General features: G+C 46.0%; 1 long non-coding RNA gene across 1 annotated transcript in view; it reads right to left on the bottom strand.

Annotated features, from left to right (window-relative positions):
• The window catches only part of LOC147102161 (uncharacterized), a 111,271-nt gene extending 92,619 nt beyond the window's left edge, over positions 1–18,652 (bottom strand). The window contains exon 1 of the long non-coding RNA XR_015073220.1: positions 18,572–18,652. This is a non-coding gene — a long non-coding RNA (uncharacterized LOC147102161). The remainder of the gene's footprint in view (positions 1–18,571) is intronic.
• Positions 18,653–23,474: the final 4,822 nt, after the last annotated feature.

The following is a 23,474-nucleotide window of genomic DNA, read 5'->3' as shown; positions in this document are numbered from 1 at the left end:
ATCCGCCGAGACGGTGGTCGGTTCCGGTGACGAAATGGCGGTTGAGTGCGTTGGATACGATGGCGGCGGATGCCATGCGGCCGGGGGTACACAAAATGGCGGATAAGATGGCTGCTCCCACGGCCCGCACGCTGCGCTGCTGGCTGGCTTCCCCTTGCAGGCGTTAGCGTAATGGCCTTTCTTCCCGCAGCCCGAGCAGGTAGCTGTCTTAGCTGGGCAGTGCGCTCTGGGATGTTTTAACTGGCCACAGAAATAGCATTTTTGGGCCTGGTTACTGGGCATCGAAGCAGTTCTTACCGGAGGCTGCTGTCTCGGTTGGGTCGCTGCAGCGGTTGGTGCCGGGGGCGGCGGTCCCGTGTCCCACGGTTTCGATTGCCATGTCTCGGCGCCGTTACGGGGGTATGCCTCGAGGTTTCGGTGGGCCTCCTCTAACGAGAGCGCAAGGGCAATGGCCGTCTTCAGGTCGGGTTCCTTGCTTTCTAGCAGTCTCTGCCGGGTGTGGTCTGACTGGAGGCCCCTGACGAAGGCATCACAGGCGAGTCCCTGCGCGTGCTCCACAGCCGTTACCGCTTTACAATCGCAGTCTCTGCAGAGTGCCAGTAGCGCCCGTGCAAATGCCCCTACCGATTCTCCCGGTTGCTGCCTGCGGGATCCCAAGAGGTGTCGGGCGTAAATTGTGTTCACTGGGCGCGTATATTGCCCTTTTAGTAGCTCGAGGGCCGCCACGTACGTATTAGAGTCCCGGATTAGCATATATACTTGATGGCTCACCTGGGCGGTCAAAATTTTCAGTTTGTGATCCTCCTCTGTAACCTGTGAGATTGCGAGGAAGGATTCAAAGCAGCTCAGCCAGTGTTCAAACTTGGCTGATGCACCCACATCTTGAGGGTCGAGGTCCAGGCGTGGTGGTCTGAGGGCTCTCAGCAATGTCTGCTGTATCCGTTGCTGTTGTTGCTCCTCAGGTGTCGCCATTTAACTTTTAGCTAATAAAATTGATACGCTTATCAATTACTTCATAAAAGGTGATGAGTCGAAGAAGAGATGATGAGTCGAAAGAAGAGATGAATAAGGCTTTTATTAGCTAAGAAGAGACCATGCTTCTTCGTGAGTGACTGAACAAGTCTGAACGAAACCCACACAGTGGTGGGTGGAGCCAGCTGAGGCATGCCTCCATACACAGCGCCACCCAGAGGTGGCAATATACAATACAGTGGTTTACCACAGTCACCTTCGTAACTCTTCGCCTTTTATTGGAGGAATTGATAGGTATATCATGGATCACAAGGACCGAGAGGACATTTGGGCCCAGTAGGACCTCAGGGATCCATGGGAGAGAAAGGTAACCCTGGACCTCAGGGACCAAATGGACCTAATTCCGTCTGGTAACATCTGCATTTTCAGCTGCACTTGACGTCAGCAATCCTTCAGTTAACACATCAATTATTTGGCAGAGAGTAATCTACAATGGGGATGGCGATTTCCAGGCTAGCTCAGGCATTTTCATTTGTAGGATAGCTGGTGTGTATCGCTTTACATTTATTTTACAAATATTTTTATTGCATGCATATGTGGTTTTCAGAGTAAATGATGTTACTGCCTGGAGCATCTTCCAACCTTTTAATTTCTATTATGAAGTTGCTTCTGCTAGTTTAATAATTAGCCTGAATCAGGGAGATAAAGTTTGGTTAGAGATAAAAGATAATTGCAATGGTGTAAATAAAGCATCTATTTTCTATGGACATCTGATAAATCCTTATGTGAGTAAATGATTTTGAGACGAGATTTTTTATTGGCTTTATTTTAATGCCAGTGGTGTTCCCATGGATTAAAACAACGCTGTTCAAAAAACCTAGTCTTCACTCTTGTTTTTTGTGTATCTAATTCTAATAATCATTATTGTGATTCTTATTTAAACCTGCACCTCTGGGCGAAGATTTTCTTTCATTCCAGGACTACTCATAAAATAATCTCAATGTAGCAATTTAAAGACACAGCATTTCTTTAAATAATTAAGTGTAATGGGCCTAGAAATTCAGTGGGCTGCGCCACCCGTTAGCGCCCAAAGAGGGCACTTAGTGGGTTTTGCATTACTGGCCACGCCTCCCGCTAAATTTAGCGGGGCGCTAATGGCAGCGCTAGCCGTTAGCGCTGCACCACCACCGATGACATCATCGGTGTGCGCAGCGCCCCGCTACCGCCCCGATCTCCAAATTTGGTAGCGCCTCCTGCTTTAAAGCCGGTCGCAATTTGCGACTGGTTCAGGGGGGCCTACCTGCGGCGGTAGAGGTGCTGAGGTGCGGGGTGGCCATTTTTTTGCTGGCCGCCTGCCAGCACCTCTCCGCGCCGCCGTCCCCGGCCTCCTGAGCTCCCCCCCACCCCGCGGAGTGCCGGCTGTGTCCCAAGAGCCCGGCACTTCTCCTCGGTGCCGGGCTCTTTTGCCGGCACTCGCGATCTTAGATTGCGCTGCAGCAGGCCCCTCCCCTTTAAGAAGGGGAGGAAGGCCTGCAGTACCGCAGCGCGCTGTGCCGCAGCGTGTGGCACTGCGGCACGTTGCACTGCGAACTTCAGTTGCTGCGCCCCAAGAGGGATGCGGGGCGCCTCGACTAGCGCCGCGCTTCTGTCTGGGGTGCTGAAACTGAATTTGCGGCGGGCGGCCGCGACCTCTTCCGGGGCGCTACTTCTGGCGCCCTGCGCCAGTGAATTTCTAGGCCATTATGTTTTATCTGGTGACTAACCAGTCTAGCCTGCCTTGGTTAAAATGAAAAAAACTGACCATGCATTACAGGTCTTAGACCTAAAGCTAATGAAAGATAGGCTTTCCTCAGACAATTGGCTCCATGGAAAATTGAGGTAAAACCTTAAAATGGTTTTACCTTCACAAATTTCTATACTGTCCGTAAACACTTCCTGATGAAATCAGCCCCTTGATCAGCAAAAGCAATCTTGGATTGGTCTCTACCTGGTCCAATAAAACCTGATTACATTTCATTGTTGCTTTTTATTATCTAAAACAGAACAGAATTGCAGGTGATGTGGCATTAACAAAATTGGAGTGCTCTGGAAAACTAATTGTGATGGTGTGTAAGAATTTTCATGTGTGGCATTCATGTGATTGTGAGGAATATCAGCAGCAGATCACTTGAGATGAACTTAGACTTTAATGTTGATAATGACATGATGGTTGTCCATTGTATCTGTTATAATCAGACTCTCTGCATCCACAGGACATCCAGCCTCAATCATATGTTGTCAGTAATTGAACATTGTGAGCAGGTAATAAATCCGAGGGGTTTACACCTCAGCTGCTGTTTAACATTAGAAAGATAAAGGCTCTCATTTGAGTTCATTACTCTCATTGGGCTATGGATTTGTGCTCATTTATTACTGTGTGGTGGAGACCACATAGGGACAATAACACAATGTATAGCCGATGCTGTTATATGTACCTAAACACAATTCACTTTGTATAGCAATGTTGTGATATGTAGATGCTGGGTTGGGTTATTGGTGCAGGGTCCCTTTAAGAGCGTTGGGAACGTGATGACGTCGGTTGCGTGATGACATCATAGCCCCTGCACGGGGCTGAGCCTTCAGACCTCGTGGAGATTGATTAAAGTAAGACACGTTTTGTTTTTGCTTAAAGAAAAGTCTCAGCCTGTTGATTTCTGTCGACTCCAACAACTGCACATTTTAATTAATTTTCAACTGTGACCTGTCATTGTACCAGCTTCACGGTAACAGCTCTGACAGGAAGCATGTGACAGTTCTCAGTCAATCAGAACTGCTCTTCATGCCTACCATAATCCAAGACTCTATTTAATGGATGTACAAAGTCTATATTTACCAATGCCCCATCAGCTGGTTAACAGAGTTTACAATCCAGACCACTGGCTGCAGGTCCTGCCCCTAGTGGTGTGAGACCCCAATGGCTGCAGGTTACTGGTAATGCATTGTGGGAAAGGTAAAATACAGTCTCTCCTGTTTGTGTTCATTTCACATCTGAATTCTCTGATTTAGAACGTCTTACTTGACCTGTTTCCCCACAATACTGATTGAGGCCAATTATTAAGATGAAAATTACTATATTGGTTGACGTTTGTTAATTTGTTACATTTTGCAATTTTATCATTCAGAATGTTCTGAACAATTGTAATGAATCACGTTTTAATCCAGTGTACTAAAGAGACCAGGAGATTACTGGGCTTGAAACAGATTGTTAGAACTGTCCTTTGAAATGTAGATTCCTGTGAAAATTCAACTGTATGGAAATTTTCAAAGATACACAATGGCCCAGAAATTCGGGTCGGGGGCTTCCCGCGGGTGCAAGCCCCCGACCTACACTTACATATCGCGCTGACATTTGAAGACTGGGCCTGCGTGGATTTCCGGTCTGTGGCCCAGTCCAGCTCCCGGCGCGCTGTGCGTGCGTGATCCAGCGGCGTACTTAGTGCGATGAGCCGGCTGGGATCACGTGAGCACTGGGCAACCAATCGGAGGAGGGAAAAGTCCATTCATGAGTTAGACATAAGACCTGTCAAACTCATGAAAACTCCGGGTGCCCAAAACAGTACTTAAACTTTAAATAAAGTTTTAAAAAATCCCACTAATTAAATGAACTATTAATAACTGTAAAAAACTATTTTAAACAATTATTCAAATTTCTGCCAAAAATTTTTTTTCAAGAAATCGGGTCCAAAAATACACTTACCTTACTGTAAATTCTTTAAAAATAATAAACCTGTGGAAAAAAAATTCTAACTTTAATTATTAGACCACTTACCTTTTAAAACTAAGTCCTTACGTCTGCTTTTTTCATTTGTAAAAAGTGGAGGCCTTCACGCACGGACAAACCTGTCAAAAAAACCGAAGTTCAACGCGAACACGCTGCCTGAAACGTCGCACGGGAACCGCCTCTTAACCCCTTGGTTCAGAGGAGAGGAAATGCCGGTTTTCCGCGCATGCGCTGTGCATGCTGAAATCCGGCACTTCCAACGGGCCCACGCGTGAGTACCCCGTCCGTACTCACGCGTTGGGACCCGAATTACTGGGCCAATAAAGAATACTGCACTCTCACCCAGTGTCAGATCCAAATGGATTTACCTCATTGAAATTAATGAATTTTTTTTTGTTTGGTTCACACGAGTAATTAAACAAAAGCCAAATGCTGGAAATTAAAACAGAAAATGCTGGAAATACTCAGCAGGTCTGGCAGCATCTGTGGAGAGAGCAACAGAGTTAACGTTTCAGGTCGATGACCTTTCCGCAGAACTGGAAGTTGTTAGAGATGTAACAGGTTTTAAGCAAGTAAAGAGCCAGCAAAAAAGGGGCAGGAAAAGAACAAAAGTGGTCTGTGATAAGGAGGAGGTCAGGAGTGATTAAGTAACAAGGGATGATGGTGCATGGTAAAAGAAGGTGATAATGAGACAAGTGTTGAAAAACAAGATGGGTCCAAAGGAGGTGTAAATGGTTACAGCAGAATAGCAGAGGGAAGCATGGAAAACCTGGTAGAGGAAAGAAGGCTCCTTTTTTTTTATTCGGTGAGGCTGGCAAGGCCAGCATTTATTGCCCACCCTTAATTGCCCTTGAGAAGGTGGTGGTGAGCTGCCTTCTTGAACTGCTGCAGTCCGTGCAGTGAAGGTACTCCCACAGTGCTGTTAGGGTGGGAGTGCCAGGATTTTGACCCAGCGACGATGAAGGAATGGCGATATATTTCCAAGTCAGGATGGTGTGTGACTTGGAGGGGTACTTGGAGGTGGTGGTGTTCCCATGCGCCTGCTGCCCTTGTCCTTCTAGGTGGTCGAGGTCGCGGGTTTGGGAGGTGCTGCCGAAGAAGCCTTGGCAAGTTGCTGCAGTGCATCTTGTAGATGGTACACACTGCAGCCATGGTGCGCTGGTGGCGGAGGGAGTGAATGTTTAAGGTGGTGGATGGGGTGCCAATCAAGTGGGCTGCTTTGTCCTGGATGGTGTTGAGCTTCTTGTGTGTTGTTGGAGCTGCACTCATCCAGGCAAGTGGAGAGTATTCCATCACACTCCTTACTTGTGCCTTGTAGATGGTGGAAAGGCTTTGGGGAGTCATAGGTGAGACCCTCGCCGCAGAATACCCAGCCTCTGACCTGCTGTTGTAGCCACATTATTGGTTTGGGAATGTGGCGGAGAAAAGTGTGTAGACCTCAGGGATGTGGACCACATAGCTGGTTGTGTAGGGCAGCGCCATCCCAAGCACTACCCCACACCTCCACTCCCAATGGCTGTGGTGCAGCCGTCCTCCAATACTACCACCTGCTGTCTAAGAGAGAATGTGAGCAGTAATTAAGATCTAAGGGGGAGAAATTTGGTATCGCCCTGCTTAGGGCGCGATTATCGGCCGGGTGCAAAGTTTAGCGCCTGGCGCTAATTATCGCCTCCGACGGCAAACTTGGCTTTTATCGCCCCGGAGGTAATTTGAACACTAAATCAGGCGCTGCACACCTGTCTTAAGGCGCAAAGGCCAAGGAGCAAGGCGCTAACTCAGAGCGCTGGCGAAGCTAATGTGATGTCAGTCAGCAATGGAACACAGACACACTGGTGCCGGCCAGTTCTTAAAGGGGAGGGTCGATCTTGCTCTCCATCCACACCCTGCTCATTGCAGCCTTGAATCTCAGCCTGGAGAGACCTGTACATCAAATCTGTTGGAAAGAACAATGGAGAGGCCCAGGAAAGAGCTCAGAGTGCAGCCCCCACAGTCTCTTCTAAATCGATGCAAGGAAGATCAAATAAAAAAGAACCTGCAAAGTGCTGTTCAGTGCCCAAAACTCCTCAACACAGCTTTGAATATCTCCTGCAGTCTCTCTCTCTCTCTCTCTCAGAATGCGTGGTGAAAAAATTTCGCCGACAAAAAAAGGCAGGAAGCGGTCGCCTTTAAATAGCGCTCCCCCAGTCCCTTCCCGACTGCAAAACGTTCCCCTCAACCTGTCGTTGCTAGCGGCAGGTGGTAAGACAGGGGGTGCCACTCAATATCCGGTCCGGGGCGCTATCGGGGCATTGCACGCTCGACTGACGTCACAATCTGCGGGCGCAGGAGATCGTGGTGGTAGTGTTTAGCGCCGCCGCAAAATGTCTAGTCAATTTCATGAGCGGCGTAAACATCGCCGCGCACGGGCGCTAGTTGCTTTGCGCCACATTAGCGCCCTCTTAAGGCACTAACGGGAGGCGCAAACCAACCAAATTGTTCCCCCTAAAGTTGTTAAACTCAATGTTAAGGCCAGAAGTGCCTAACAGAAAGATGGTGCTGTTTCTCGAGCTTGCATTGAGCTTCATTGGGACAGTGTAGAAGGTCAAGGACAGAGAGATCAGAGTGGGAGTGGGATGGAGAATTTAAGTGGCAAGCAACCGGAAGCTCAGAGTCAAGCTTGCGGACTGAACAAAGGTGTTCAGCAAACCGATCACCCAATCTGCGTTTGGTCTCTCCAATACAGAGGAGACTGCATCATGAACAGCGAATACAGTATACTGGGTTGGAAGAAGTACAAGTAAATCGCTATTTCAGCAGGAAGGTGTGTTTTGGGCCCTGAATAGTGGGAAGGGAGGAGGTGAAAGGGCAGGTGAAGGTACCTGGACAAGTGGAGCAGATATTAGGGGTGCTGGAGGAGTGGACCAGGGTGTCATGGAGGGAACGATCCCTTCGGAATGTGTTTGGTGATATGCTTGGTGGTGGCATGGTGCTGATGGTAGTGGAAATGGTGGAGGATGATCCGTTGAATGTGGATGCTAGTGAGGTGAAAGCTGAGGACTAGGGGGCTCCATCATGGCTCTGGGAGGGAGGAGGTGTGAGGGTGGAAATGCAGGAAATGGGACAGACACAGTCCAGGGCCTTGTCAACCATGGTGGAGAGGAATTCTTGGTTGTGAAAACGGAAGAGATTTTGGAAGCTCTGGTGTGGAAGTTGGTATTGTTGGAACAGATGTGACAGAGATGGAAAAACTGGGGAAATAGAATAGAGTCCTTACAGGAAGCGGGTGGAAGGATGTATAATCAAGGTAGCTGTGGGAGTCGGTAGGCTTGTAGTAGACATTGGTGGACAGCCTAGGCCCAAGAAATGGAGGTAGAAAAGTTTTTCCTCACAGCTGGGGCTGGAGTTTTCCAACCTCGGCGGGTCCGGTGCGGGCGACCATCGTGGCGTGTGGGGACCTCCAACAAGATTTTACATGGATTGGGCTTCTTAAGCCGGCCCTGCGAGGTTCCCGGCCAATTAATAAGAAGTGGGTCTGATGACGTCATTTGATGATGTGTCATCAACCGGTTGCCTTAAAGGGGCCATGTTCTACAGCATTGAGGTGCTGCAAACACTGACAAGCACTGCACAGAGGTACAGGGCTGCACCCAGGCTCTCCCATGACTCCCTCCATATACTTATGGAGGGAGTCACAGCACGCAGGGAGGTTCTCTTCCCTTTCAATGAGTGGAAGAGACCTCCCCAGGACACCAACGCAGCCTGGTTGCACATTGCATAGGAGGACACAAGCAGGGATGTCGTCAGGAGGACCAGGCTGCAGTGGCGCAAACCTTTCAATGATCTCAGTAGATCACGAAACATTACTGTAAAACCACACTCAACCTCATCCTACTGTGCCAGTCATCACATCCCCATCACTCTGTCTTCCCTACCCTACTCCTGCACATCCTTACTCACACCAACTTACCTTGCACCTCCACCCATCCCTCTCTATTTACATTAACACTTCCCCATCTCACTAGCCACCCTTCATACTCACCCTCATCCTTGTCCAATCATACCAACTAACAACACGCAAGGGTAGGCACTTGGGTGTTTTAGCCAATGTTCATGTAAACTTTCTGTTAATGTGTTGTCAAGCATTGAAATCCTTATTGCCACCACTTTGCCTTCTTGGACAGATTTGTGTGCACATTTGAAATTGTGTTAGTGAGTTCCAGTGAATGGTGAGACATAACGTTATCCATGTCCCCCCACCCCCCACCCCTGGCCCTTGGTGACGAGTGTGAAAGGAATGGCTTAGACATTGTAGGGATGCTTTATGGTGCTGGTGTGGGGTGGTGCCAACCTGGTGCATCATGTGGCAGCCAGGGTGTACAGTGAAGGAAATCTGGACATGGTAAGGCCATCGCTGGCGTCCCAGGCAGCAATGTGCACGGGTGATGATAGCCTGTGTCCAGTGCAACATCAGTTGATTGCGGAGAAGGTTGGTGTGGATGTTGGTGCTGCTGGTGTGCCCGGTGATGCTGGTGTTGGGGCTGATCATGTTGGGATTCTGAGGACCAAGGTGAGATTTTTTTAAGGGCACCGATGCTGATGGAATAGATGGCAGGTGAGTTTGAGATGACAGAAGTAATCTGTCAATCTTGAGATAGGTTGTTCCAGGGAGGTGACAGTGGATAGAGAGATTACTCCAAACACTTCAAAAGTACATAAAACTTAAAAGTGGGTTCCAAACCATTAATGTTCCAGCTTCTAAGATTGGGAAGTGAACAGCAATTACAATTACAATTCAATTTTATTTGTCATATATGCAGCAGACGTGTGTACTGCACAATGAAATGTTGATTTTTACGAGTCCTCCCAACATTGGAATAAATATGGCATAACAATGATAAAATACTAATAGAAATATAGTAATAATAAATAAAACAACAGTAATAAATAATAATAAATTATACGCTCATGAGTCTTATGGCCTGGGGGTAGAAGCTGTTTCAAAACCTGCTGGTACGAGACCGTATGCTTCGGTATCTCTTACCGGACAGGAGCAGGGCGAAGAGGTTGTGGCTGGGGTGACTCGCGTCTTTAATGATTCTCAGGGCCTTCCCCCGGCACCTCTCGGGGTAGATATCCTGCTCAGCAGGTAGTTTAATTCCTATAGTATGTTGTGCAGCTTTCATCACCATCTGTAGAGCCTTGCGGTCTGTGGCGGTGCAGTTGCCATACCAGGTAGTGATGTAGCCGGACAGGATACTCTCAATGGTGCACCGGTAGAAGTTGGTGAGAATCTGGGGGACCATTCCAAATTTCTTCAGTCTCCTGAGGAAGAACAGGCGTTGGCATGCCTTCTTCGTTACGACGTCGATGTGATGTGACCACGTTAAGTCCTCCGTAATGAATACACCCAGGAATTTGAAGCTGCTGACCCTCTCCACCTCAGCCCCTTCGATGTAGATTGGGGTGCGTCCCTCCCCCTGCCGCTTCCTGTAGTCCACGATCATCTCCTTTGTTTTGCTGATGTTGAGGGAGAGGTTGTTGTACTTGTACCATTCTGCTAGAGCTCTTACCTCCTCCCTGTAGCCTGTCTCGTCGCCATCTGTGATCAGGCCTACAACGGTAGTGTCATCAGCAAACTTGATGATGGAGTTGGAGTTGTGCGTGGCCACGCAATCATGAGTAAACAGGGAGTACAGAAGGGGGCTGAGCACACAACCCTGGGGAGCTCCCGTGTTCAGGATCAGTGTTGAGGAGGTGTTACTGCCTATTTTCACCACCTGGGGTCTGCCCGTCAGGAAGTCCAGGATCCAGTTGCATAAGGAGGTGTTAAGTCCTAGCTCACTGAGCTTGTTGACAAGCTTGGAGGGGATAATGGTATTGAATGCTGAACTATAATCAATGAACAACATTCTCACATAGGTGTTCCTCTTATCCAGGTGTGATAAGGCAGTGTGTAGTACAGTGGCGATGGCATCATCCCTAGATCTTTTTGGGCGGTAAGCAAATTGGAGTGGGTCCAGTGTGTCAGTTAGTAAGGAGTTGATGTGGGTTTTGACCAGCCTCTCAAAGCACTTCATGATGACAGAAGTGAGTGCTATGGGGCGGTAGTCGTTTAAACAGGTTACTTTTGGTTTTTTTGGGGACTGGAATAACCGATGTCATCTTGAAGCAGGTGGGGACCGGGTGCTTTGTACAGTGAACGGTTGAATATATCCGTAAACACTGCTGCCAGCTGGTCAGCGCATGCTCTAAGGACACGCCCAGGGATTCCATCTGGACCGGGTGCTTTGTGGGTGTTCACTCTCTTAAAAGTCTTGCTCACATCAGCCACGGAGATTGAGAAGACCCGGTCGTCCTGAGCCGCGGGCGCCCTTGTAACAGGCCAGTTGTTGTTGGCCTCAAACCGGGCGTAAAAAGTGTTAAGCTCGTCCGGGAGAGAGGCATTGCTGGGCATGACACAGCTGGGTTTCCCTTTGTAGTCTGTAATAGATTGTAGTCCACTCCACATCCTTCGCGAATCTGAGCTATGATAGTGTGACTCCACTTTATCCGTGTATTGTTTTTTTGCATTTTTGATGGTTTTTCTTAGCTCGTACTTTGATTTCTTGTACTCATCTATGTCCCCAGAGTTGAGTGCGATCGACCGTGCTTTTAGCATAACACGGATATCGCCATTTACCCATGGTTTCTGGTTGGGAAATGTTCGTACAACAATCCTCGGAACAACATCATCTATGCACTTGTTTATGAAACTAATGACTGAATCTGTATATGTGTTGATGTCATTGTCCGAGGCATTCTGGAACATATCCCAGTCAGTGGAATCAAAACAGTCTTGTAACATAGCGTCTGATTGATCCGACCACCATTGTAGAGATCTCATCACAGGCTTTTCCTGTTTCAGTTTCTGCCTATAGGTGGGTAGCAGCAGGATGGAGTTGTGATCTGATTTGCCGAAGGGAGGGCAGAGGAGGGCCTTGTATCCATCCTGGAATGGAGTGTAAACGTGATCTAGTGTGTTCTTGGCTCGCGTTGGGCAGGTGATATGCTGATGGTATTTAGGCAGTACTTTCTTCAGGTTGGCTTTGTTGAAATCGCCAGCCACGATGAATGCAGCCTCTGGATGGGAAGTTTCAAGCCTGCTAATGGTCCCATACAGCTCATTTAGTGCCCTATTTGTGTCGGCCTGTGGTGGAATATACACCGCTGTAATGATCACGGATGAGAACTCTCTCGGGAGGTAGAAGGGTCGGCATTTGATCATCAGGTGTTCAAGATCGGGTGAACAAGAAGATGTAAGTAGTTCCACGTCGGAACACCAAGAATTGTTGATCATAAAGCATACTCCACCCCCTCTATTCTTCCCCGAGTCCTTTGTTCGGTCTAGCCGGTGAATGTTGAATCCCTCTGGTTGAATGGCCGAAGCCGGTAGCGATGGATCAAGCCAAGTCTCAGTGAAAATCAAGACGTTGCAGTTCTTAATGTCTCGCTGGAAGGTGAGCCTCCCCCTGAGTTCGTCCAGCTTATTGTCCAGTGACTGCACATTCGCCAGGAGAATACTCGGAAGGGGGGGGTGGTGTTCACGTCGCCTCAGCTTCACTAATGCACCTGCTCGTCTGCCCCGCTTGCGCCGTCGTCGCTTCCTGATCACAGGAATGAAGTCAGGTAAGCAGGTGGGAGGGTAGATGGTAGTAGCAGCAGAATACCAGTTCGAAAAATCGGGGGTAGGTCCTATATCTCCGGACGATCTTATGTCCAGAAGTGATTGACGGTCGTAGCGGATAAGCGAAGAAACAGTACTTACAAAATTGTTTAATAATAACAATAAAATAATAAATAAAGTGGAAAGTTGTAGACGAGCTTATAAAACAGCGGCTACCCTCATGAGCCATACAGGTCGGTTAAACAGTAGAATATTTTTTTAAAAACAACTAAACTACTAATACTAATACTAGAATGCTAAACAGCTGTGAAATGGTAGGTTTTAGACCACTTTTGCAGCTCTCACCTATTCACAGCAATCCACAGTCATTGAGAACCCGATATACTTACCTGACGTGATAGCCACTCTCCGGGAACCTCGTTGAAAACCTAGTAAAATGGTAAGTACATGGGAAAATGGTTTTTAACTACCTTTTAAGAAGCTACTATCTAAATTGGCTGACCCGCCGCTTGGTGTCGGGTCTGTTTAGGGATGACAGACCTGACACTTGGGAAACTGACAAGGAGGCGGGTTTACAGCGGGATACCGACACGCTGTCAATCTTTGTGATTTTGACAATGGACCCGCCTCCAAACCCGCACTCTGAGCGCTGGTAAAATTCAGCCCCTAGAATGGTCATCAGTTACAAGGCCTCCACTAAGTACTGAACAAAGAAAGCTTGTAGGGAGGCGAAAAACAAAAAAAATCAGGGAGGCCGAGGCCTGTCTGGACAAGGTGGCCATGGTTGCACACAAATCAGCTACAAGCTGAAGGTGGGAGAAAAGGAGGCCATACCGCACAGGTTCCATAGCAAAACATGGATCCAAGTGAGAAGCGACCTGCATGAGGTAGCGGAGGACTTCAAAAGGGTTAGGGTTGGAATCAGTGATAAATCGAGGTATAGCCTCTCAAAAGCATAATTTCACCGGTAAGAACCCTAAGGCGTGCTCCTTGGGAAGATGAGGAGTCCTGTATGCAGGAGACCAGGAAGACTCACCTGAAACAGGTGGGATGGGACATACATTGACCCCAAACACTAAATTGGTCACAGAATTAATAGGGTTCAGTTAAAGAGTTAGGGGCAAAAATTTGGTCACTTTGCGCCTCCCGTTAGCACCCCAAGGGGGGGCACTAACGGGACACAAAGCACCTAGCACCCGGGCGTGGCGCTGCTAATGCCTCCCGCAAAATTCAGCGGGAGGTTAGCGGTGACAGTAGCCGGTAGCGCCCCATGGCGCTGCGCCTCCGGCGATTATGTCATCACCGTGCGCAGCACCTCAGCCACAAACCTGGCTCGTGCCCCCTGACCTATTCGCTGGACGCTATGCCAGGGTGGCATTTTTGTGGCCGGGACGGTGTAAATTAAAGGGCAGGTGCCGGGCGGCCTTTTTTGGGGGGCTGCCTGCCAACACCTGCCCCCCCCCCCTTGCCTCCTCCTGCGGGGTACCGGCGGCGATCCTCTTGAGTGCCAGGCTCTTTTGCCGGCACCCCGCTCCCCGGTGGTCCAGCAGGGCCCTGGTGCACGCTGTGCTAGGCACCTCACCTTTAATCAGGGAAGGGAGGCCTGCAGTACCACAGTGCTACGTGCCGACGCGCGTGGCGCTGCTGCACGTAGCGCCGCGATATTCAATGGGAATGCCCCAAGAGGGAGGGGGAGTGCTTCCAGTAGCCCCGCCTCCTGCTTGGGGCGCTACTGTTCAATTTCAGGAGCTAAATTTTTCGGGGTGCTAAAAGTAGCGCCCTGGCGAAGTTAGCGCCCCAAAGGGGGCATGAGCCAATTTTTCCCTCTTAGTATCACACGAAGACAAAAGTGATTCAAGAGCATTGTAAAAGACTTCAATACAAACTTAAAAGTTAATGACAGCAGGTTATTTAAAAGTAAGAAATGTCTTATGCTGATAAGTAATAGTATCTATTGGTTTGCCTGTAAAGGAAAAGCCATATTTCAGAAAAATACACCATCCTATGAACAGAATTCTGACTTTATTAAAACATGACATGCTGGGTTTAAAAATCTAAAAAGCCTCAACGACACAAGCTGTGAATACAGGCTTCTGAGATAAGATGAAGTGTTAACACAAAAGTTGTAAACACCACACAAGCTTTTGAAATGGGAATTGGTTGTTAATACTAAGACAATAGCCCTGTTGAAACAGCAGGTTGGAGGTTCCTCTATGTCTGAACATTGGAAGAAATACAACAGCAATGCCCAAGTAAAGTGTTATAAACTAACACTTTGGACAGAAACACAGAACATTAAAAAACCACGTACCTTTGTAAAAGTAACATCAAATGAAACAAGGAGTCCTGAAGTCTGTAATACAACTAATTGAAGTCGCTAAGAAATGCATAGAACACCCTAGTTGAAGTGTTTTTGATTTACATATTGTAAAAGGTACAAACAGAATACTTTGAAAATATGATATCAATAGATGACACCAAGCAATCACATGGTTTTTGTATTGAAAATGGAACAGTTAGGAGACACAACATCTGCTTATAACCAGTTAAGGTGATATTAAGAATTGAATTGAAGTCCTTTGTAAGAATGGCATCAAAGAGATAAATTTGTAATAACCATTTTTTATGATAAGTTTTTGAACACCTATACAGCAGACAGGATTCTGAGAGTTAACAGCTGAATTGACAGTAAGAATAGAAAATAATTCAACAGAAGATGACTAGAGATAATTAGCTTACATCAGTAGAAAACTTGAAAGGATTTACCACTGAAAAAACAGTATAAAAATAGAGTTTTCAGATAGAAAATCAGAAGTCGCTGGAAGGGGAAAGCGATTCTGAACTTCAGAGGCAGGCTCTGTAAGTTTTTAACTCTTTGAGTCTCGGGGATCAAGAGGTACTCTTATTTGATTTTGGTGGATATCCTGGATTAAGAATAATAAGAAATGTAAAAATGTAATGAAGTTATGATTTGAGAATAAGGATCTCTGAGAATAAGAAATGTAAACTATTTGTATTTTGAACTGTTAAAGTTGCGACTGAATCACCAGCTGTTAGCTGCATGTCGGTTCTTTAATAAATCTATATATTTTTAGAATAGTCTCAAATAGTATTTCTGTATCAAACTAGTGAATTCAATCTCTGTACACTCTTTTGTGAGGAGTTGCAGAGTTCTTGCGGGGGGTGTTTCCGGACCCTCTTAATATCCGGAAGGCTACAGTCTAGTTAAACTTATTAAAAGTGCTATCTGGAAGATGGTAACATCTTCAAGTTGTTTCTTTCCTTTAGAGAGAGATAGCCTGGACCTTTAGACCCAATTAAGTGTCTTATAGAATTCGGTTATCTCTAACTTTAGTTGAAGGTGAACATCTGGGGAATGTGCCTGATCTGGGGTAGCCCGAAAAGGGCTAGGGCTAGTAATTACCCCTTCATGACAAGTACAAATGCTGATGGTGATCATCATAACACTAAATCCTATTTGAGACCAAAAAAAAGGGCATCCCAACTCACAAAAAGAACTCTACACATCTGATCCAGCAAAAGAACCCAAATGTTAATGGACTAGAAGTAATTGAATCAGGAAATGTATTACATAACAATGTGTGTTTTGAAATTGCACCAGTTGTGTTAAACATGAGCTTGAATCTGTCAATTAGATTATGTGAAGGGAGTTATTCACAATTAATGGACAAAATGGTTGGATAATTAGTAGAGGATGTGTTAGTATAGAATAGAAAACAGGAACCAAGGGCTGAGGAAGATGGGGAACATAAGGAGAATCAGTTTAAATTGCAAAGAAAGTGTGAGCTGACAGGATAGGAGCCTAGGAATAGGAGCCACGGCAAGGTTAACAGGAGTAAACAGAATAGATATAGAAAGTATGTGGGCACACGATGAGGTAATGAAGAGGTAATTAAAAAGATTATTGGCAAACAATGAGGCTAACCAGTATCAAGACTTTACTCGAGGTATCGTGTGTAGCTGCTATGCAACATTTGTGATGAATGTGGTACGGAAGGGACTGGACAACTTAGAGAGTAATCAAATCCCTTTGTTTATTCATGAAGAACAACGGAAAAAAATGGTTTAAAGGAACCACGACATAGACTATAATATGATGCAGCAAAATGGGAATGGCGTTTTTGGCCCCTAGGGAAGGGGAAAAGAAACGAAGATATTAGACAGTGGGATTGGTCTTGCCTTTGTTAAGGAAAAATGGAAATGAAACGAAACCTTGGAAGGTGTATAGGGTAGAATCGATTGGAATGGTGGAAGACCGAGTTAGTTCCGATCCATAAACAGTATGAGGAATAGCCAAGATACCTGATTAAGAAGGGAGGAACTTGGATAGCACCAGATCTGCAGTGTTGTACTCTGAAAGGGACAACATGGGTTTGTAGATTGTGTGACTACCGCGGCCACTCATACGACTGTGGGTTCAACCTGATGCCCCATTTTGTTTGACTCCAAACCGAAACACTGGTATCGGTGCTAAAACAGTGGTACCGGTACATCATCATAACGCCTCTGGAGGATGAAGCCATTCGAGCCACTCCACATATGGGACACCATATACCACCCTGTCTCTGGCTTTAAAGGCCACAATTGAGCAAATTAGGACATCACAGAAACACATAGTGCAAACGATACAGACAAATAGAGAGACAACACAGGCAATCACGTGACTTGGGAATCATGAATAGTGGGAAGTAGTATCTAGTGTAGAACTACATACTTGAGCTAGATTGTTCCAGATGGGATTAGTGATAGCACAGAAAGTGGCCCGTATTTTCCGATCGCAGGCCTCCTGCGGGCGGAGGCCCGCGATCTGGAAAAATCTACGCCCTTACCTGAGGGCTCCCGGGACGCACTGCTTCTGCTCCTGGGCCTCTCGAACTCCAAGTGCGCAGGGCCCACGTATCCCAGAGGTGCAGGTAGTTCGCAGTGTCCCTGGGATCACGTGGGCCATGGGGAGCCAATCAAAGAAGGGAATCTCCCTTCATACACTTGACAGGAAGACCTTGAAAATATATGAATGGAGATCATCCCAAAAACATAGTAAAACTTTAAATAAATTTTTTTTTAAATCACATTTTTAAAATGACTTGAAATTACAATAAATTAAATATTTTAAACAAAAATTTGATTTTTTGAAAAAAATAATTAAAGTTTTTTACGGGGCTAAAAATAAACGTACCTTTTTTTAAACTATTTTTAAATGAATAATCAGTAAAAAAAATATTCTTTTTTACTTTTTTCAACTCTTATCCTGGTGAAAGCAGGCCAAGAATTGTAAGGGTTTTCTGCGGGCAGAGGGTCACCTAAAAGTGGAACTATCCGCCCACAGAGGCCCTTCTCCCGGGCAGGCAGAGGATCTGTCAAGAGCTTTCTTGACAGATCGGAAATGCCGGTTTTCAGCGCCTGCGCAGTGCATGCCTGAAACCGGCATTTCCGATGTCCCTACGGGTGGGTACACAGCTCGTACCCACCCATAGGGATTGGACTATCTGGGTCAATAGCTTTATGATTCTGGTCATTGCGTTATACTGTGTAAGGAGGTCAATAAGGGACATAGAGATATAAGGAAAGGTAAGGAGATTGCAAGGGCACTAAGAGGAAGCCAGAATTATTAAAGACAAAGAAGGATATAAAACACTTTGCTAAGAGGTATTATAACCCATAATACAAAATTAAAATGTAGGACATGTTGGCAGACTGTTCAAATTTTTGGAGTAGGGCTTGAACCTATGACTTTCTGCTCAGAGCCAAGTGCCATCACTGAGCCAAGGCTGTCCATCAGAGCAACAGAAGGTTTGGAGTTTTGGGGGTTGTAGGGCTAGTGGAGGTTACACAGATACAGAAGGGTGAGGCTATGAATACATCTTAACATGAGGATGAGAATTTTAAATTTGAAGCTTTGGGAGCGAGAGAGCTGTTGGCATATGGAATTCGGTTAATTCAGCTTCTGAAAGGTGTTTATGTTTAATTCATTCAATATCTAGAAAAAATGCGGTTGATATCATTGGAGAGAGAGAGAGAGAGAGACAGATTTCACTTAGCAACAGCTGATGTTTGCAACCAATCAGCCTTTGATATTCATAATAGAGTGTTTAGATTAGAAATATTGGCCCGTATTTTCCGATCGGAGGCTTCCCGCGTGCGGAAGCCTCCGATCTGGAAAAAATCTATGCACTTACCTGAGGGCTCCCGAGGTGTATATAGTTTCGATCCTGGGCCTCTCGAACTCCAAGTGTGCAGGGTCTTTGTATCCCAGGGGAGCAGGCAGTTCGCAAGTGTCCCTGGGATCACGTGGGCCATGGGGAGCCAATCAAAGAAGGGAATCTCCCTTCATACACTTGACAGATAGACCTGTCAAATATATGAATGGAGATCACCCCAAAAACACTGTAAAACATTAAATAAATAAAAAAAATTTAAATCACATTTTTTAAATTCATTGAAATTACAATAAATCAAATATTTAAAAAAAAATTAAATTTTTTGAAAAAATTAATTAGTTTTTTACAGGGTTAAAAATAAACTTACCTTTTTTAAAAGTATTTTTAAATGATAAATGACTGAATTAAAAAAAAAAAACTTTTTCAACCCTTATCCTGGTAAAAGCAGGCCTTACCCCTGCTTTTACCAGGCGAAAGAATTCTAAAGATTTTCTGCGGGCGGAGGGGCTCCAGAAAGCAGAACTCTCTGCCTGCGGAGGCCCTTCTCTAGGGCAGGTGTCTGATCTTTCAAGAGCATTCGCACAGCGCGTACCCACCCGTAGGGATCGGAATATCTGGGCTGTTATGTTAGGATAGGAAAAGTCTAGAGACTAGTGGTTTATGCTTACACCGTAAGGCCACGATGTTATTTTGTGTGCTTCTACCATTGTTGATGTAGACTTGTGTCTCTGGACTATGCAGTAGCCAGAGACTACCATATTAGGCAATGTCTGCTCCAGTTTGATAAGAATACAGTGTATAAATGTAAGCTTTTTCCTTTGTTCGAGAGCACAGAAAGGCCCATGCCTAGGTTTGCGCGCTCGATCTGTGACTATACTCCGTGTGTAAATTGCTTTCTATGCTGAAGTTAAAGAATAAAATGATTATAACCAGAAAACTGAATTCGTTACTACTCAAGTGAACAAACAGAAGTTTGTAATAACAGAAGTTTGTTATAAGACAACAAGGCCCAATCAGCAAGATAGTTCGCGCCTTCTGCTGCTATAGTCAGGTGGGCTACACGATTGCAACGCTGGCTGCCCTTAAGATCATATCAACTCAGTTAAATAATGAAAAGGTATTAACAAAACAAAAGGGCACAAAAACAGGCAAGTGATGCAGTGGAAAGACATGAGAAGGACAGTAGTGGAAGTGGAAGAAAAAGTTCCAAACACATGAAACACTAGAAAGGAGAAGGCCTAAGGGGTGAGCTGATAGAAGTCTTTTAGATAATGAAAGAGTTTGATAGGGTAGCAGTGGAGAAAATGTTTCCTCTTGTGGGGAGACCAAAACTAGAGGTCATAAATATAAGATAGTCACGAGAAAGGGGCGGATTGGTGCTTAATATTCCTGGGTACAAGGTATTCAGGAACGCTTCAGAAGAAAAAAAAGGAGGAGGGGTAGCAGTTTTGATTAAGGAAAATATTACAGTGCTAGAAAGAGAGGATGTCCTCGAGGGGTCAAAGACAGAATCTATTTGGTTGGAGTTAACGAAACAATTCAGGAGTTATTACGCTATTTTAAAAGCCAGTAAATAATGGGAAGGAGAAAGAGGAGCAGATTTGCAAAGAAATTACTGAGAGTTGCAAGAACTATAGAGTAGTGATAATGGGAGATTTTAACTACCCCAATGTTGAATGGGGCAGTGATTGTGTTAAAGGTAGAGAAGGGGAGGAATTTCTGAATTTAGGAGAATTTTCTTGATCAGTATGTTTCCTGCCAATGAAAAAGGAGGCATTGCTGGATCTAGTCCTGGGGAATGAAATGAGTCAAGTGGAGAATGTCACAGTGGAGGAGCATCTCAGGAATAGTGATCATAGTACCATAAGGTTTAGGTCAGTTATGGAGAAGGACGAGGAGCAATCTAGAATAAAAATACTTACTGGGGGAGGGCTAATTTCAGAGAATTAAGGAGGGATCTGGCCCGGGTAAATTGGAATCAAAGACTGGCAGGCAGAAATGTAATGGAGCAGTGGGAGGCTTTTAAAGAGGAGATGGTTCGGGTACAGTTTAGGTGCATTCCCACAAGGAGGAGAGAGAGGGCAAGAAAAGCTAGAGCTCCCTGTATGACGAAAGAGTTAGAGTAGGATGAAGCAGGAAAAGGGGCGTATGACAGATGCCAACTTGATAATACAAGGGAGAGTCAGGCTGAATATAAAAAGTACAGAGGAGAAGTGAAAAAGGAAATAAGAGGGGCAAAGAGCCAATACAAGAAGAGATTGACAGCTAACATAAAAGGGAATCCAAAGGTCTTCTATAGGCATATTAACAGTAAAAGGGTTGTCAGAGGTATGGTGGGGCCAATAAGGGACCAAAATGGAGATCTATTAGTGAAGTCAGTAGGTATGGTTGAGGTATTAAATGAGTACTTTGCATCGGTGTTTACCAAGGAAGAGGACTTTGACAAAGCTATGGTAAGCGAGAAGGTTGTCAGCATACTGGATGAGATAAAAATAGATAAACAGGAGATCCAACAAAGACTGGCAATACTTAAAGTGGATAAGTCATCCGGTCCAGGTGGAACGCATCCTACGTTGCTGAGGGAAGTACGGGTAGAAATTGCGGAGGTACTCACAATCTTCCAATCCTCCTTAGATATGGGGGTGGTGCCAGAAGACTGGATTGTTGCAATTATTACAACCTTGTTCTGAAAAGGGAAGAAGGATAAACCTGGCAATTATAGGCCAGTCAGTTTAACGTCAGTGGTGGGGAAGCTTTTAGAAACAATAACCCGGGAGAAAATTAACAGCCATTTGGAAAAGCATGGACTAATAAAGGATATTGGAACAGTGTAAGGTTCTTGACACTTAAATTCTCCCCTCCAGTCCCACGCTGACCTCTCTGTCCTCGGCCTCTTACACTGTTCCAATGAAGTTCAACATAAGCTCGAGGAACAGCATCTCATCTTTCGATTAAGCACTTTACAGCCTTCTGGACTCAACATCGAGTTCAACAATTTCAGACTATTACCCCCCATTTTTTCAGGCGGCAGCTGTTCATGATTCTGCCATCCCCATTTGCAACATTTGATCTCTCCTGAGTTCAATTCGAGCACAGACTGTGCCTTTAGTTCCTTCCTCCCCTCCCACCCCGCTTTCCCTGCCTCTGCACCTGCTTTAAGCTTGTTACATCTCCAACTTTTTCCATTTCTGACGAAGGGTCATCGACCTGAAACATTAACTCTGTTTCTCTCTCCACAGATGCTGCCTGGCCTGCTGAGTGTTTCCAGCATTTTCTGTTGTTAAGCCAGGGGACCAACCCTGGTTCAATAAGGAATGTAGAAGAGCATGCCAGGAGCAGCACCAGACGTGCCTAAAAATGAGGTGCCAACCTGGGGAAGCTGCAACACAAGACTACATGCATACTAAAAAGCAGAAGCAGCACGCTATAGACAAGAGCTAAGCGATCCCACAATCAGCAGATCAGATCAAAGCTCTGCAGTCCTGCCACATCCAGTCGTGCATGGTGGTGGACCATTAAACAACTAACGGGAGGAGGAGGCTCCATGAATATCCCCATCCTCAATGATGGTGGAGCCCAGCACGTGAGTGCAAAAGACAAGGCTGAAGCATTTGCAACCATCTTCAGCCAGAAGTGCCGAGTGGATGATCCATATCGGCCTCTTCCTGAGGTCCACACAATCACAGAAGCCAGTCTTCAGCCAATTCGATTCACTCCACATGATATCAAGAAATGGCTGAGTGCACTGGATACAGCAAAGGCTGTGGGCCCCGACAACATCCCGGTTATTGAGCTGAAGACTTGTGCTCCAGAAGTGGCAGCACCTCTAGCCAAGCTGTTCCAGTACAGCTACAACATTGGCATCTATCCGACAATGTGGAAAACTGCCCAGGTATGCCCTGTTTACAAAAAGCAGGATAAATCAAATCCGGCCAATTACCGCCCCATCAGCCTACTCTCAATCATCAGCAAAGTGATGGAAGGTGATGGAAGCTAGCAGGCGGCACTTACTCACCAATAACCTGCTCACTGATGCCCAGTTTGGGTTCCGCCAAGACCACTCGGCTCCCAGCCCCAGGACATCTTTACAGGAGTTCCTCAGGGCAGTGTCCTAGGCCCAACCATCTTCAGTTGTTTCATCAATGACCTTCCCTTCAACATAAGGTCAGAAATGGGGATGTTCGCTGATGATTGCACAGTGTTCAGTGCCAGTCACAACACTCAAGAAGCTCAACATCATCCAGGACAAAGCAGCCCACTTGATTGGCACCCCATCCACCACCTTAAACGTTCACTCCCTCCACCACTGGCATACCGTGGCTGCAGTGTGTACCATCTACAAGATGCACTGCAGCAACTCGCTAAGGCTTCTTCGGCAGCACCTCCCAAATCCACGACCTCTACCACCTAGAAGGACAAGGGCAGCAGGCTCAGGGAAACACCACCACCTCCAATTCCCCTCCAAGTCACACACCCTCCTGACTTGGAAGTATACCGCCATTCCTTCATCGTTGCTGGGTCAAAATCCTGGACTCCTCCCTAACAGCACTGTGGGAGTACCTCCACCACACGGACTGCAGCGGTTCAAGAAGATGGCTTGACACCACCTTCTCAAGGGAAGTTAGGGATGGGCAATAAATGCTGGCCTTGCCAGCAATCCCATAAACAAATAAGAAAAAAATTCCATTCATTCCAGAAGAGTACTGCCCTGGTGATGAAGATGAAAATCTACCCTGTATCTGTGTGTGGTAATATGGCCAATGTCTGCGTACTGGGTAATTGAATGCCAGCTTCAATATCTTGGCAAGTGCTGCATATCAATCCAATTGAATTTACTTACATAAAATATGCATTGAAAGAAACAGTAATGATGTTTTAGGATTGGCGCACCATTATTCCCCCACATGCTCTTAATTTGGTT

The sequence above is a fragment of the Somniosus microcephalus genome, chromosome 22 (genome assembly GCF_052327205.1).
Source record: "Somniosus microcephalus isolate GS21.2 chromosome 22, FLI_Smic_1.0, whole genome shotgun sequence".
Taxonomy (NCBI): domain Eukaryota; kingdom Metazoa; phylum Chordata; class Chondrichthyes; order Squaliformes; family Somniosidae; genus Somniosus; species Somniosus microcephalus.
Note: the sequence above shows the minus strand (reverse complement) of the source record. Positions and strands in the feature narration are given on the sequence as shown.